We start from the raw sequence: 17,502 nt of genomic DNA on the forward strand, positions 1-17,502 counted from the left end.
ACCACAACTACCACTCTGGACCTGGTTCAACCTGCCCTAATCTGCCCAACAACACCACAACTACCACTCTGGACCTGGTCCAACCTGCCCTAACCTGCTCAACAACACCACAACTACCACTCTGGACCTGGTCCAACCTGCCCTAACCTGCCCTAACCTGCTCAACAACACCACAACTACCACTCTGGACCTGGTCCAACCTGCCCTAACCTGCCCAACAACACCACAACTACCACTCTAGACCTGGTCCAACCTGCCCTAACCTGCCCAACAACACCACAACTACCACTCTGGACCTGGTCCAACCTGCCCTAACCTGCTCAACAACACCACAACTACCACTCTGGACCTGATCCAACCTGCCCTAACCTGCCCAACAACACCACAACTACCACTCTGGACCTGGTCCAACCTGCCCTAACCTGCTCAACAACACCACAACTACCACTCTGGACCTGGTCCAACCTGCCCTAACCTGCCCTAACCTGCTCAACAACACCACAACTACCACTCTGGACCTGGTCCAACCTGCCCTAACCTGCCCAACAACACCACAACTACCACTCTGGACCTGGTCCAACCTGCCCTAACCTGCTCAACAACACCACAACTACCACTCTGGACCTGGTCCAACCTGCCCTAACCTGCCCTAACCTGCCCTAACCTGCTCAACAACACCACAACTACCACCCTAGACCTGGTCCAACCTGCCCTAACCTGCTCAACATCACCACAACTACCACTCTAGACCTGGTCCAACCTGCCCTAACCTGCTCAACAACACCACAACTACCACTCTGGACCTGGTCCAACCTGCCCTAACCTGCCCTAACCTGCTCAACAACACCACAACTACCACTCTGGACCTGGTCCAACCTGCCCTAACCTGCCCAACAACACCACAACTACCACTCTAGACCTGGTCCAACCTGCCCTAACCTGCCCAACAACACCACAACTACCACTCTGGACCTGGTCCAACCTGCCCTAACCTGCTCAACAACACCACAACTACCACTCTGGACCTGGTCCAACCTGGTCCAACCTGCCCTAACCTGCCCTAACCTGCCCAACAACACCACAACTACCACCCTAGACCTGGTCCAACCTGCCCTAACCTGCTCAACATCACCACAACTACCACTCTAGACCTGGTCCAACCTGCCATAACCTGCCCAACAACACTACAACTACCACTCTGGACCTGGTTCAGCCTGCCCTCTCCTGTTCAACAACACCACAACTACCACTCTGGACCTGGTCCAACCTGCCCTAACCTGCCCAACAAAACCACAACTACCACTCTAGACCGGGTCCAAACTGCCATAACCTGCCCAACAACACCACAACTACCACTTTGGACCTGGTTCAACCTGCCCTAAACTGCTCAACAACACCACAACTACCACTCTGGACCTGGTACAACCTGCCCTAACCTGCCCAACAACACCACAACTACCACTCTGGACCTGGTTCAGCCTGCCCTAACCAGCTCAACAACACCACAACTACCACTCTGGACCTGGTCCAACCTGCCCTAACCTGCCCAACAACACCACAACTACCACTCTAGACCTGGTCCAACCTGCCCTAACCTGCCCAACAACACCACAACTACCACTCTGGACCTGGTCCAACCTGCCCTAACCTGCTCAACAACACCACAACTACCACTCTGGACCTGGTCCAACCTGCCCTAACCTGCCCTAACCTGCTCAACAACACCACAACTACCACTCTGGACCTGGTCCAACCTGCCCTAACCTGCCCAACAACACCACAACTACCACTCTAGACCTGGACCAACCTGCCCTAACCTGCCCAACAACATCACAACTACCACTCTGGACCTGGTCCAACCTGCCCTAACCTGCCCAACAACACCACAACTACCACTTTGGACCTTGTCCAACCTGCCCTAACCTGCCCAACAACACCACAACTACCACTCTGGACCTGGTCCAACCTGGTCCAACCTGCCCACCATCCAAACAAAACCAGGACTCAGAACCACCACACCAGACCTGATCCAACAGTCCTCATATCCCTCAACAAAACCAGGACCCAGAACCCCCACACCAGACCTGGTCCAATAACCTTCCCCACACACCCCAACAACACCAGTTCTACCAATCTAGAGCTGGACAAACCTACTCAAACATCCCCCAACAACATCAAAACTACGAGTCTGAACATTGGCCAGCCTCCACCACAGAACCACCAGGGCTCAGAACCACCACACTCTGGACCTGGGCCAGACTCCTCCAGACTAGCCTACAGCACCAGCCCAGTTCTGCTCAGAACACCATGGGTTGATCTGAATCAGGACTGAGTAAACAAGAATCCAGATAAAGATGCTATACATTAAATCTGTTTTTATTATGGGAGATTACAGTCTAATGTGTGATTAGCAACAAATGACAAGTTTTTTTTAATTGAGCCCTTCATAATCACAGTTTAGAAGATATAAATCAAATGCACTGTGCAATGACCATAATGACATGTCCAAACTGGTTTATAAAGTACATCGTTTAATTCAAATAGGAACATTCATTCATTAATGTGTTCAGTCATTCAGTCATTCATTCAGACAGTCATTCATTCTAGCAGAATCACCACAGTCAAACAGGCTCCCCAGAGTTCTTCAGATAACTGGAACTAAAAAGGTCAGCTCAAAACCAGACTTTAATGTTCTGTAATGGTATTATAATAGCATTATCCCCCTGAGCTGCTCAAATGATATGTTGCTGTTAGAGATCAGAGATAATGCCAATGTGGATTTAATACCCAATAACAGATGAGGCCAATAACATATGAGGCCACTATAGAACACTACAAAACATCTATAGAAAATGAAAACTAAATATAGATTGATAGATGGACAAATGTTGCTGGGTCCCCAAAAGGATTGCTTAAGTGGGGATTCTGTGTGTAAAGTACTCCTACAGACTGTGTTTTTACTATGACATCCAACTGACATTTAGCTTTGGGCAGACCACAGGGCTATTTGGTCAGCTAGAATAAGTTATTTTAAGAGGTCATGATTGCTGTCACCGTTTTTCCTCAATATAGGCTTACTGTGACGCCTGCTCCCGTTCCCCCTCCCTGGCGCTCGAGGGCGCCAGGCTACCCATCTTTACACGCACCTGTCACCATCATTACGCGCAGCAGTGCTCATTGGACTCACTTGGACTCCTTCACGTGGTTGATTTCCCCTGTTTATCTGTCGGTTCCTCGACTCCCTCCCTCGACTCCACTCCCTGTACCTGCTTCTCATCTCCTGCGTTGATGCTTTCACTTACATTATGTGCATGATTAAATAGGCATAACCTCCATTTACTATTAAAAAAAAAGAATCATGGTATGGGATGAAAACCTTACTGGGATTTGCATAGATTTGCATTTGAAATAGCCTTATGTTAATTTGCATGTCATTACGTTATGATTCACTCATTATTCAGAATCTGTGTTGTATAGGTTTACAGAACACAACAGTCCGTTACTCCCTGCAGTCAAACCAAGCCATTTGTATTAGTTCAGCTGCCACCGCAACTACTTTCTCCACAAACGTATCCTGGTCATATCTGTCGACTTTGGCTCTAACTGTAGGTATTTCAAGCACAAAGAGCCCCTGAAAACGCTCTCTGAGCCAGTCTCAGTCTACTGTATTGTTGGAGTAGAGTAGACTCTGAGCCTAGTGGTAGATGTTGGAGGTGAAGTGTGGCTCCAAACATGGGCTGAAATTTCCCAGAGAGAGAGAGAGAGAGAGAGAGAGAGAGAGGTGGATGAAGAGAAAGGCAGAGAGGGATGTCTGTCCATGCAATTTTTGTAAATAGATTTGCATTTTAAATAGCCTGATGTCAATTTTCATGTCATCACGTTATGATTCACCCATTATTCAGAATCTGTGTTGTATAGGTTTCCAGAACACGACAATCCGTTACTCCCTGCAGTCAAACCAAGCCATTATGAGATGTGTGTTTTTATGTAATTTTTATTAGTTCAGCTGCCACCGCAGCTGCTTTCCCCACAAACGTATCCTGGTCCTATCTGTCGACTTTGACTGTAACTGTAGATAATTCAAGCACAAAGAGCCCCTGAAAACGCTCTCTGAGCCATTCGTAAATGTCATTCACGATCGGGCTGCAGAAAGGCTTTGATTTTCCCTGAAATGTGATTGCTCTGAAAGGCACAGCTAAAAGAGTCTCGTTTGGCCAGACTGTGGTTGGCAAGCATTTTGGGAATATATTTTGGGACATTGTCAACATGAGGTTACTGAAAAATACCTATCTTTAATCTGTGTGTCGGCCCATGTTCTGAATGGCTTGGTTATTTAGAATATATTCTGTCTGCTGTTGTATAGCTGGAGTAGAGTAGACTCTGAGCCTAGTGGTAGATGTTGGAGGTGAAGTGTTGATATTCCACATTTGCACCCTACTGTGGGCACATATCCCTTCTGTAGAAGGAGAGACAGTAGAGCGAGAGAGAGAGAGAGAGAGAGAGAGAGAGAGAGAGAGAGAGAGAGCGAGAGAGAGAGAGCGAGAGAGAGCGAGAGAGAGAGAGAGAGCGAGCGAGAGAGAGAGAGCGAGAGAGAGAGAGAGAGAGAGAGCGCGAGAGAGAGAGCGAGCGAGAGAGAGCGAGAGAGAGAGAGAGAGAGAGAGAGAGAGAGAGAGAGAGAGAGAGAGAGAGAGAAAAGAAAGGGGGATACTCTACCTAGTTAGTTGTACAACTGAATCCATTGAACTGAAATGTGTCTTCTTTTTTTCTTCTTCTTCCTCACTGCTGAAACCTATTCAGGCTTCTGTAACTCGTAGTTACTGTAAAAGGCAATGCACACTAGCTTTCTGATATTTGTGTTACTAAAGCGGCAAACTTAAAATGTGTACTTTACACCGTACACTATCACAGGTTGTTGAGTGGTTTGCAGCGTTTTTTATATGGTTGTTTACATCTTGCTTTGATTTTGTCAAAGCCATTTGAGAATGCTAGGACAGGGACTGAAAACATGATTTGGCAACATAGGTTTATTCATGTCTGGGATTCCTGAGTGGCACAGCGGTCTAAGACACTGCCTCTCAGTGCTTGAGGTTCAAATCCAGGCTGTATCACAACCGGACGCGATTGGGAGTCCCATAGGGTGGCGCACAATTGGCCCAGCGTCGTCTGGGTTTGGCCAGTGTAGGCCGTTATTGTAAATAATAATTGGTTCTTAACTGACTTGCCTAGTTAAATAAAGGTAAAAAAAATGTCTCAGCCATAGCCTACGACCCTGCACCTATTGGACATTATCTTGCCCCTGTGCCTACCTTCACCTCCCTTCCCCCTTGAGACACAAAGGTACACTTTGACAGGTACATGACAGCCTTCGACATCTCTGTGTGCCTGGCAGATATCTCAGCTTGGATTTCGGACCTCAATCTCGACAAGACGGAGCTGCTTTTCCTTATGGGGAAGGCCTTCTGCTCAAAGACCTCTCCACCACCTCTCCACTCCACGGTGTCCCAGAGTACAAATAACCTTGTTGTGACCCTGGACCCTGTCATTCTCTACAAACATCAAAGCAGTGATTCTTGCAGGTTCATGCTCTACAACTTCCGTAGAGTACGACCCAACCTCACACAAGAAGTGCCGCAGCTCCTGATCCAGGCATTTGTCATCTCCCGTCTGGACTACCGGAACTCGCTGTTGGCTAGGCTCCCCGCTTGTGCCATCAAATCCCTGCAACATATCCAGAACGCTGCAGCCCACCTGGTGTTAAACTTTCCCAAGTTCTCCCATGTCACCCTGCTCCTCAGCACACTGGCTTCCAGTTGAAGCTCGCATCCATTACAAGACCATGGTACTTGCCTACGGAGCAGCAAGAGGACTTGCCCCTCCCTACCTTCAGGCTATGCTTCAGGTTATGCTCAAACCCTACAACCCAACCTGAGTACACCATTCTGCCACCTCTCATTTCTTAGCCCTTCCACCCCTATGGGAGGGCAGCTACCACTCAGCCCAGTCCAAGCTCTTCTCTGTCTGGCACCCCAATGGTGGAACCAGCTTTCCCCTGAAGCTAGGACAGCTGATTCCGTGCACATTTTCAAAAACATCTGAAACGCTACCTCTTCAAAGAGTATCTTAAATAATCCAAAGCACCCCCCAGCACCCCCCCCAAAAAAAGCATTTTGTGAACTAACACTGGCACTTCACTCCTTTCACTCTTGCTAGCTCTGACTTTGCTACTTTATTTTTAAAAAAATGCACTTACTATTACTGTGATATGTAGTTGTCCCACCTAGCTATCTTAAGATGAATGAACTAACTGTAAGTCACTCTGGATATGAGCATTGGCTACATGACAAAAATAAACAATGTAAATGATGACAGAACATATTTTCAATAGCTATCATACAGGGGAATGTCAAACCAGTGGTAATTGTGCATTCATTAGGGACATGGGGTACATATGTTTAATATGAATATAATAAGTATCCTGATGTCAACAGAGCACTCTAGAAATATTGTTAATTAGATAAATAGCCTAAACTACCTGTAATTTACTGGATGGATGTAAGCTACTCGAACGGCAGATGTGTGTTATTTTACCAGAATGAATCTATTCAAAGCTTCCAATTCCCGCCCCCTTAAAACAGCGAACCTCCTATGCATAATAAAAAAAAGTCCACCCACTTGGAGGCGCGCGGGGAGAGCCATGGGATGCCTCGAGAAATGGAATCTCCCATTTGAGCTACAAGTATTGGCTAGTCTATTTTGCAACCACTGATCGGGATATTAGACAATAATCTGCGCAAAATCTGGTTGGATACATATAGCCTACCCCTGAGTCACTTTCCGTCGCTAGGCTACTCTTACCTAACGTAGCAGGCGTAAAGGCTACTCCGAACAGCTCCACCACGGAGCCACTAAATGTGCCATTTGGCAAGTGTAGGTTATAGCACGTGCAGCTTGACTAGTGCATTTGGAACTCAAATAGGGTGTGTGTGTGTGTTTTTATTACGCATGTGCGCACTTGATATTGATGTGCAGACACTCAATTTATCTTCGATTCAGATTCAACTATAGTTGCCACACATTGGTTACTTTAGACAAGACACCAATAGCTTCTTAAGGAAATAATAATAGTTTGAAATGCCACGCGTAATTGCATCCAAGCATCTAAACAGTTGATATTTAAGCTACATAACAGGATTTTACTAAATATATTGGCGAATTCCAATAAATGAAAACGCAGCAAGAACTTAATCATGTCCTGAATAGATATTGCTTTGTAAAGAATATTTCGATAAATCTACAAAACACAGTTGATTAAGAAAGGCACACTTCTTTCGACAAAAATAACCCCATCACTCACCTTTCTCTTCTCTCTCTTGCGTTGTCTTGCATATTTCTCACCCCCAGCCCTCGTTGCTGTGGCTTATTCACTTCGGTGTGTCACCCACGCATTGCTCCGACTCCATCTCCAGAAGGGGGGGGGGGGGGGGGGGGGGGGGGTGCTGGGTATATGCGTTTGTGACGAATCCCAGGGCTTCAAAGACTGAAACTAGGTCCAGCACCCGGACCGTAGACACACCGGCAAGGACACTCCAAACTGGGATGAACGATGGATGCTGCCCAAACGCGCACACTGGAATCAAGACAACACACCAGGAGCTATCCTGATTTTACGCTTTCTTAGACCTTCACTTCACCTGGCGCCTGTGTCGATCGAAGCCAGCGAAATTGGAGAATAACTTGATTACAAGGCTTCTACAATAAATTGGGATTTAAAAATATAGATTTTGAGAGCATCTCTTCAGAAACAGGGGGACCTTTGAATTTGGATCGACTTACTGTTAAAATCTACTACTGGATTTGTATTCATTTTACTCATAGGAACTTTGGAATAAAGCAGTTTTGAATTGCAGGTCTTCTCAGACTTGTTCATTTCATCAAAAATATCTACATTAGGCTATAAATCGGCTACGCGCTCTTGAAACAATAAGTACAACAAACTTATTTGAATCAAGCTTGTGGAATTGTTGATTGTCTCTCGAAAGCATTGGAGCTTGGAACACGGAAGATATGCTTCAATGGAACTGTTAACTTTTTCAAGGTAAATATTAGTTTAATTTAATATATAGACCCCTCAAAGTAACGAGTTATTGTTTATTGCAACCGAATGTGCTATGTCAATAACATAGTGTTATATTAATCCGACATGGGATCCTATGCTTCTCGCATCTTCCCTTGAGGCAATGTGTTTTTAAGAATGAAATATTTGTGTTTGATAACATATTTAGTGATTTTATTTCGCAACACCGTGGTTTTAAGGTAATTCTCGTTGATGACAGATTCACGGCAAAGCCGAGGCGCTAGTCGGCTGTTTCAGGCAGGCAAGGGAGAGAGAAAATATCCGTCACTCATCACATCAACTTCTTCTAAACCCAATGGGCATTGCTCTTCCTTCCGTTCTGGTCCCTCTCAATTCGATTACTATAAGCTGTACAGCTTTGGAAATTGAGAATAGGGCCAGATGAATTTGCTCCGAGTAGCTTTTAGTGATCCCGTTGTGGATTTATGCAGTATCAACATGTCAAACAGACGCGCTCAGGGAATCACAGCGCGTCCAACTCCTAGCGCCCTCACGGCGGCGGCGGGCTCTAGTAGGCTAGTCGCTGTCCAAGGTACCTATCCACTATCTCCGAAAGACTGGATAGCAAAGTCACCACAACGAATATCTACTGTGATTTATTGAGTTTTACCAAACCCTGGTATTTGTTTTTGATGAAATCAAATGGACCTTTCCGGGATACAAATATGGCAAATGTTTAATATGATTTTTGAGATGCGTTTGTTGTGCATATTGATTGTTTCTCTAGATTTCTGTTATTATCTGCCTTATTTGTCTAGGGAAGTAATACCTCGAGGGCTTTTTTTCCCTTCTACCCGCGTTCCCTTGTCTCTGCGTTTGGAAGTAGCTGCACATCGATAGACATGTAGCTCTCCATGTCGTGAAAAATGCATTATTTCCGAACTCTACTCCACTTTTAAACTCTACATTTTCTTTATTTACTCACATGTTCAATAGTCCTTACTTAGTAGCACATTATTTATTATAACATTATAGGCTATCCTATCCCTATATGCAGCATGAAATAACTTGCTGATGTTTTCCGTTATTGTTATTCAGCTTGTGTTGATTTATGTGGCCATAACTTATAGCGACGTGGCTTGCAGTGAAAATGTGATACATTGTGATTCTACATGTTGGTAACGCAGTCATGCTCTCTCTGCTTTGCGGATCAGTAGTCACTGAACACTTTGGGGCGAGCGTGTGATGTGCAACTGAAGCGTCTGTATCAATACTGTGTTTCCCCTAGTCCTAAATAGCACTAATGGCCGGCATAAATAATACAACAATATCCCCCCCTATAGGGAAATACGTAGGATGGTTTTAAAATTTTCACCTAACCGCTTATGGTGAAACTGCCCCCTATTTCCACCCCCTTGACTCACGTGAACGCTAAATGTCTCCGGACCAAGTCTCCCTCCCCTTGTGTAGGGCTAAATGAAGCGTTAACAGCAGAGTTATCGAAAAGACAGAGAAGGGGAGAAGACTATTTGCAGGAGCCTATTCGGTTCAATGCGCTCCGTGCTTTACTGAAAGGATGTCTCTTTAAGAACAGAGCGAGAAAGGCAATTGAAGTGTGTGTGTGTGTGTGTGTGTGTTTGTGTGACATAAAATAGATCAGATCATAGGTTAAAGTGATTGAGACTGGGCACCTGAAAATATTTGCGCATGGATTTGGGGGTTAAGGATAAGAGTTAAACAGGAAGTTCCGTCTTCTTACTGTAGGGGGGAGTCTACAGACACTCAATCCACTCCGCGGGGACGTCGGGACTACGGGATCTCCTCGGTGAAACGGAGCGAGTTGTGTCTGTGTAAAGACGCGTGAAGCCTACCCCTGTTCCTCCCGTGTTTTAAATAGCAGTAAAGGTGTGAGATACTTCAACAGGTGAAGATACACGATGCATGAAAGGCCCTGTTGAACAAAGCATTCATATTTCATACACGTTCCTATTATTTTTCAGTTGTAACAATATGGATTAAATCTGTGGGCTAGTAGCCTTGTAATAACACATCTTGATGCATATCCTTGCCTCTCCATTCAACATTCTCTACATTATTTTGGGACTACCACACCACTTTCAAGGAATTCAGGGATATCAGATAGTGTCTGGTCAAAGGCCTGTAAGAGTAGGACTGGCCACACAGACCCTGCAGCCACTGATATTAGTCTACTATGAGTCTTGTAGAAGACACAGGGATTATAAATAGGCCTAGCCTCCACAGGAGCCTCCTGACTGGCAGGCAGGCAATCTTTGAGTCACGGACAGACCGGGCCGAGCAAGCACAGCACAGAGGCCCGTTGAGAAGCAACCATGCATGTATTTTAACCTAGAAGTCCTCCTTTGTTTTTGTATCTCGTATCCAAGCCGCATCTGCAAATACTATGGTCCCAACCTCTCACTTCCCTTCTCCTCTTTTCACTCTCTTCTCCTCCCTCCCTTTTCCTCTCCTCCTCCCTCCATCAGCCCTTAGCCTTACATAAACCTGGTGTGTCTCAACCTCAGTGCCACCACACGCAACCTGAAATGGAAAACACACGGTGGGATAGAGACAAGAGAGGGAAGAAGAAACAGAGACGTAGGGATTGAAATAGAGGAGAGACATGAGGGGATGAAAGAGAAAGAGAGAGATAAAAGGTGGATTAAAGGCAAGTGAGAGAGCGAGGGACCATAGAGAGAGTGTTTATGATGGAGACAGGCATACCCATTCTGCTCTCTTTGTCTGACACACACACACACACACACACACGCATACATGCATACACACACACACACACACACACACACACACACACACACACACACACACACACACACACACACACACACACACACACACACACACACACACACACACACACACACACACACACACACACACACACACACAGAGAGAGAGAGATAGACACCCTAGAGAGAAACACAAATCTCCCTTCTCTTTAATGTTGGTGGTAATGGTTTAGTGACAGAACAGTAGAGAGTTCCATCGCCGCGAGCGTTTTACTCTTGGAGGTAACTGCCCAGATCATGCCTGTCCATTGGCTTGCCTAATTAGTGTCTAAAATAGGGGCTAGGGTTGCTGGGTGATGAGGCCTAGCCAAGATGCATCGTGAGGACGCAGGGCCAGGGAGGGGAACTCAGGGCGAGGCCAGGCAACATTTACAAAGTCCACACGTTACACTATGAGACTGACCAACGACTGACCAGACTGATCATCATCTGCACATGTATCACTCCAGTATTAATGCTAAATTGTAATTATTTTCGCCTCTATGGCCTATTTATTTCCTTCCTCCCTACTCTTCTACATTTGCACACACTACATAGATCCTATTATTTGTATTTTCTTTTGTGTTATTGACTGTACGTTTGTTTATGTGTAACTCTGTGTTGTTGTTTTTGTCGCACTGCTTTGCTTTATCTTGACCAGGTCGCAGTTGTAAATGAGAACTTGTTCTCAACTGGCCAACCTGGTTAAATAAAGGTGAAATAAATCAAATAAAAACGAGGCTCACTAACTCTAACCATCAACACAACATCACACAGAGTGATGATATCCATCCTTTGAAACAGACATGCTTGTTTGTGTTTTCGTGTTTGGGCCTGTTGTGTGAAGCAGTCGTAAGGCTTTCTCATTAAACATTTACCCGTCTCTGACGCTAGCGCTCCATCACGCAAGGATAGAGTTTTCAGTTGGCACATCACTGGGCTTGTAGTGTGTGGAGCAAATCATTCTATATATTGAAGCATTATGAGCTCAGAGGAAAAGAGAAGTAGCGTTGTTATAAACTGTATGCCAAGGAATGTTTTTGTTTTTAATGAATTGGATCTCACTTTCTCTTTCATGTTCTGCTACAGCTGATCAAACAGGCTCTGAACTGCATGGCAGTAAGACATGGTATTGAATTAGTAGGAGTTATTTTGCCTGCTATGTTTTTTACTTGGTGTTTAATGGGGGTGAGAAGGGAATGAGGTAGAGAGAAACACCCTCACACCTCTTATATATATATGTGTGTGTGTGTGTGTGTGTGTGTGTGTGTGTGTGTGTGTGTGTGTGTGTGTGTGTGTGTGTGTGTGTGTGTGTGTGTGTGTGTGTGTGTGTGTGTGTGTGTGTGTGTGTGTGGGAGGGAGGGAGGGAGGGAGGGAGAATCACCCTCACACCTTTCTGCTACTTCTGTCTGTCTGCATTTCTGGTGTGTTTTAATTACATTGGGACTCGTTTAAGATCAAGGGGGTCTGGTAAGACAAAGGATTGTGTGTGTTTGTGTTTGTGTATGTGTGTGTGTGTGTGGTGTGGTGTGTGTGTGTGTGCGTGCGTGCGTGTGTGTGTGTGTGTGTGCGCGTGTGTGTATTTGTGTTTGTGTGTGTGTGTGTGTGTGTGTGTGTGTGTACCCATGCTGAATGTGCATATGTAATGAGTCCCTAAGACAGAATGTAAACTTGAGCCATGCATCATTATATCCCTCCAATACAATGTGATGCTTTGTTAGAAAAGTTTTAGACTACTGACAACAAGTTTGTGCATCTGTTAGGGGTTGCTGTGACTGTGAGTCATTGTAATGTAAAATAAAAATCAAGGTTAAAGTTGTAGCCTTGTTGCAACAGCCAGCAGGCATGTAGGCAGGAGTTCAGGGTTTGAAGGAGAGAAATGACACAGACTGTAGACACACAGAGACAGACACAGGCATGCTCCCTCTCTCTCTCTCTCTCTCTCTCTCTCTCTCTCTCTCTCTCTCTGTCTCTGTCTCTCTCTCTCACACACACACACACACACACACACACACACACACACACACACACACACACACACACACACACACACACACACACACACACACACACACACACACACACACACACACACACACACACACACACACACACACACATACTGTACACAGATGCTCTGGCGTAGAACTCACAGATGGCTGTCTTTCTGCTTCCTCCACAGTTTTCTTTCAGGGGTTGTGACCTTCTGTCGGGGTAGAGAACAGCCCAGAATGTCACTTCTACTGGATAGGTTTTTTATATTCAGCTATCTGTATTTTAGCTTTATGTTGATGTGGACTGTTTAAGGTTAATTTTGAATGCAACTTTTTCACAAATTGTGATTATACAGGATATGTGGCTACTGTGTCTACATTAGAGGTACATTTCAATTTTAATTTCTGTTTACAAATTGCAATTCTGTTTGTTCATATTGGTTGGTGTTTTTTTCTGAAAAATAAATATGAATTATTCTTACTAGCTTTCATTTTGTTTGAAAACCCCAATAATAAAAGACAGGTTATTGGATCCAATGATTTCTCCCCACTCTGTCTGTATACACCCTGATGAGAACAAGGCATGGTTGTGCTTTGATCTCGAGTCCCATAGATAGTCATCTGTATCAGAGACCACATCTCAGTGAGTCTCCATTCAATCCCCTCTGATTCCTCTATGAGCTAGTTAGCCTAGCGTCAACACAGGAACTCATCAGAGTTACCTCTATTCTCCACTCTAATTGGTTGCCTGAGCAACATGGTATCATTCAAATCATTCAAATGCTGAAAGCTGTATCATTAGAAAAATGTCAAAATGCTGAAAGCTGCTGTACAAAGGATCAAATAATCTGTTTATATTTTTGGAAGTTGGCATCTAGTGTACTTCACTTTCATATAGCAGAGAATTCATTTGTTAGTGGAGGATTCATTTGATAGTGGACTTGAAAGTGAGTAGGGTTGCAAAATTCCTGTAACTTTCAATAAATTCCCTGGTTTTCCCCACATGGTTTATTTGAGCTTGTACACATTCACAGCTGACAACTGAATTACAGTATAGAGACAAAAGGAAAGAAAAATATGATTTTAGGGGGAAATAAAGAGTTGATATAGATAAAAATTGAATTAGCATACATGTCTGATTGTGTGACATAGTATGTTATGAAGTTCTATGTCTTAATATTGATATTTATAATATATACAGAATATGCTATTTCTTGATAGGGCTGTCCTGAGGGTTGGGTGCTGTTTTTGTATGTTGGGTGTCATTTGGGCATCATACACTCTACATTAGTGAGGGGCACTGACAGCCACATGCATTGTCTTTGACCTTATTCTCTGTAGATCTTCTATATTCTATCCTGACAAAATATACAGTTTTAGTTTCAATGGACACAGTACTTTATCGATGTAACGGTTCTCTTGTGGTAAAGGAGAGTCGGACCAAAATGCAGCGTGATGATGATTCATGATATTTTAATGAAGGAAAAAACTATACATGAAGAAACTACAAAATAATGAAATGTGAAAACCGAAACAGCCCTATCTGGTGCAAACACAAAGACAGGAACAATCACCCACAAAACACTCAAAGAATATGGCTGCCTAAATATGGTTCCCAATCAGAGACAACGATAAACACCTGCCTCTGATTGAGAACCACTCCAGACAGCCATAGACTTTGCTAGATACCCCCACTAAGCCACACACCCAATACCTAACAAAACCCCAAGATAAAACACACCACAATAAACCCATGTCACACCCCGGCCTGACCAAATAAATAAAGACAAACACAATATACTTCGACCAGGGCGTGACAATCGATCCCCATAGTGGGAATCTGTTTGTTAATTTAATGTTGTCAATACGTAAGGCGCTGCTCTGCATGGTTTTACAGGCGACTGTTCTACGAGATGGGTATCATGCTGTGTAAATGTGCTTAGAAAACCCAATAATAAAAGACAGGCAATTGGAACCAATGATTTCTCCCCACTCTGTCTGTATACACCCTGATGAGAACAAGGCATGGTTGTGCTTTGATCTCGAGTCCCATAGATAGTCATCTGTATCAGAGACCACACCTCAGTGAGTCTCCATTCAATCCCCTCTGATTCCTCTATGAGCTAGTTAGCCTAGCGTCAACACAGGAACTCATCAGAGTTACCTCTATTCTCCACTCTAATTGGTTGCCTGAGCAACATGGCATTAAAATCATTCAAATGCTGAAAGCTGTATCATTAGAAAAATGTCAAAATGCTGAAAGCTGCTGTACAAAGGATCAAAGAATCTGTTTATCTTTTTGGAAGTTGACATGGAGTCTACCTCACTTTCCTATAGCGGATGGTTAAAAGTGAGTAGGGTTGCAAAATTCCTGGAACCGTCATTAAATCCTCTGTTTTTTTCTTCAGAAATCCCAGATGGAGGTTTCCCGGTATGAGGAGGGAATAACCAGGAAGTCCGAAGTCCTCCGACCAGGAGCTCTGGGAAACAGAATTTTTTGAAAGTTCCAGGAATTTTTTAACCCTAAAAGTGAGTGTTATTATAGGCTGCTGGTGTTTTAATCTTGTCCATATTGGAATTATAACACTGAGTGGTAGCACTCAGAATCACACTTAATTCCACATGTTGCAACAGAAAAGAGAAGATAAGGATGTAGTAAGGTTTATTTGATCTTGTACACATTCAGTACCTAGTCAAAAGGAAAGAAAAAAAATAAGATTTTAGGGGGAAACAAAGAGTTGATATAGATAAAAATGGAATTAGCATAAACGTCTGATCGTGTGACATAGTATGTTATGATGCTCCATGTCTGAATACTGATGTAAATAAGGTATTTCCGTTTTTTAATTGTAATACATTTGCAAAAAAAAAATCAAAAAAACAGTTTTGGCTTTGTCATTATGGGGTAATGTGTGTAGGCCAGTGCACTTTGTCATTATGGGGTAATGTGTGTAGGCCAGTGCACTTTGTCATTATGGGGTAATGTGTGTAGGCCAGTGCACTTTGTCATTATGGGGTAATGTGTGTAGGCCAGTGCACTTTGTCATTATGGGGTAATGTGTGTAGGCCAGTGCACTTTGTCATTATGGGGTAATGTGTGTAGGCCAGTGCACTTTGTCATTATGGGGTAATGTGTGTAGGCCAGTGCACTTTGTCATTATGGGGTAATGTGTGTAGGCCAGTGCACTTTGTCATTATGGGGTAATGTGTGTAGGCCAGTGCACTTTGTCATTATGGGGTAATGTGTGTAGGCCAGTGCACTTTGTCATTATGGGGTAATGTGTGTAGGCCAGTGCACTTTGTCATTATGGGGTAATGTGTGTAGGCCAGTGCACTTTGTCATTATGGGGTAATGTGTGTAGGCCAGTGCACTTTGTCATTATGGGGTAATGTGTGTAGGCCAGTGCACTTTGTCATTATGGGGTAATGTGTGTAGGCCAGTGCACTTTGTCATTATGGGGTAATGTGTGTAGGCCAGTGCACTTTGTCATTATGGGGTAATGTGTGTAGGCCAGTGCACTTTGTCATTATGGGGTAATGTGTGTAGGCCAGTGCACTTTGTCATTATGGGGTAATGTGTGTAGGCCAGTGCACTTTGTCATTATGGGGTAATGTGTGTAGGCCAGTGCACTTTGTCATTATGGGGTAATGTGTGTAGGCCAGTGCACTTTGTCATTATGGGGTAATGTGTGTAGGCCAGTGCACTTTGTCATTATGGGGTAATGTGTGTAGGCCAGTGCACTTTGTCATTATGGGGTAATGTGTGTAGGCCAGTGCACTTTGTCATTATGGGGTAATGTGTGTAGGCCAGTGCACTTTGTCATTATGGGGTAATGTGTGTAGGCCAGTGCACTTTGTCATTATGGGGTAATGTGTGTAGGCCAGTGCACTTTGTCATTATGGGGTAATGTGTGTAGGCCAGTGCACTTTGTCATTATGGGGTAATGTGTGTAGGCCAGTGCACTTTGTCATTATGGGGTAATGTGTGTAGGCCAGTGCACTTTGTCATTATGGGGTAATGTGTGTAGGCCAGTGCACTTTGTCATTATGGGGTAATGTGTGTAGATCGATGAGGGAAAACCTTTATTTCATCCATTTTAGAATGAGGCTGTAACGTAACAAAATGTGGAAAAAGTCAAGGGTTCTGAATACTTTCCAAATGCACTGATATATATGTGTGGGTGTGTGTGTGGTGTGTGTGTGTGTGTGTGTGTGTGTGTGTGTGTGTGTGTGTGTGTGTGTGTGTGTGTGTGTGTGTGTGGCTGTCAGTGCCCCTTTGACCCTATTCTCTGTAGATCTTGTATATTCTATTCTGAAAAAAATATATACAGTTTCAGTTTCAATGGACAGAGTACTTTATCGATCCCCATAGTGGGAATCTGTTTGTTAATTTAATGTTGTCAATACGTAAGGCGCTGCTCTGCATGGTTTTACAGGCGACTGTTCTACGAGATGGGTATCATGCTGTGTAAATATGCTGTGCTTAGAAAAATCAGATGCTTAGCTGCTATTGTAGCGTCTGGTCTGTATAATCTGGAGAATGCACTGTTGGATAATCACAGCCGCGTTTTTATTTTCCTTCTACATGTGTTTATGCACGTTTATGCAGGCAACATAGAAAGTCCTG

At 44.2% G+C, this 17,502-nt stretch overlaps 1 protein-coding gene across 1 annotated transcript in view; it reads left to right on the forward strand.

Annotated features, from left to right (window-relative positions):
- Positions 1–7,530: 7,530 nt before the first annotated feature.
- adgrb1a (adhesion G protein-coupled receptor B1a) overlaps positions 7,531–17,502 on the forward strand; it is a 116,290-nt gene continuing 106,318 nt past the window's right edge. Inside the window, exons 1-2 of the mRNA XM_031787052.1 lie at positions 7,531–8,095; positions 15,284–15,404. The gene's annotated coding sequence lies outside the window, so the exon portion shown is untranslated. The remainder of the gene's footprint in view (positions 8,096–15,283; positions 15,405–17,502) is intronic.

Source organism: Oncorhynchus kisutch, linkage group LG13 (assembly GCF_002021735.2).
Source record: "Oncorhynchus kisutch isolate 150728-3 linkage group LG13, Okis_V2, whole genome shotgun sequence".
NCBI lineage: Eukaryota > Metazoa > Chordata > Actinopteri > Salmoniformes > Salmonidae > Oncorhynchus > Oncorhynchus kisutch.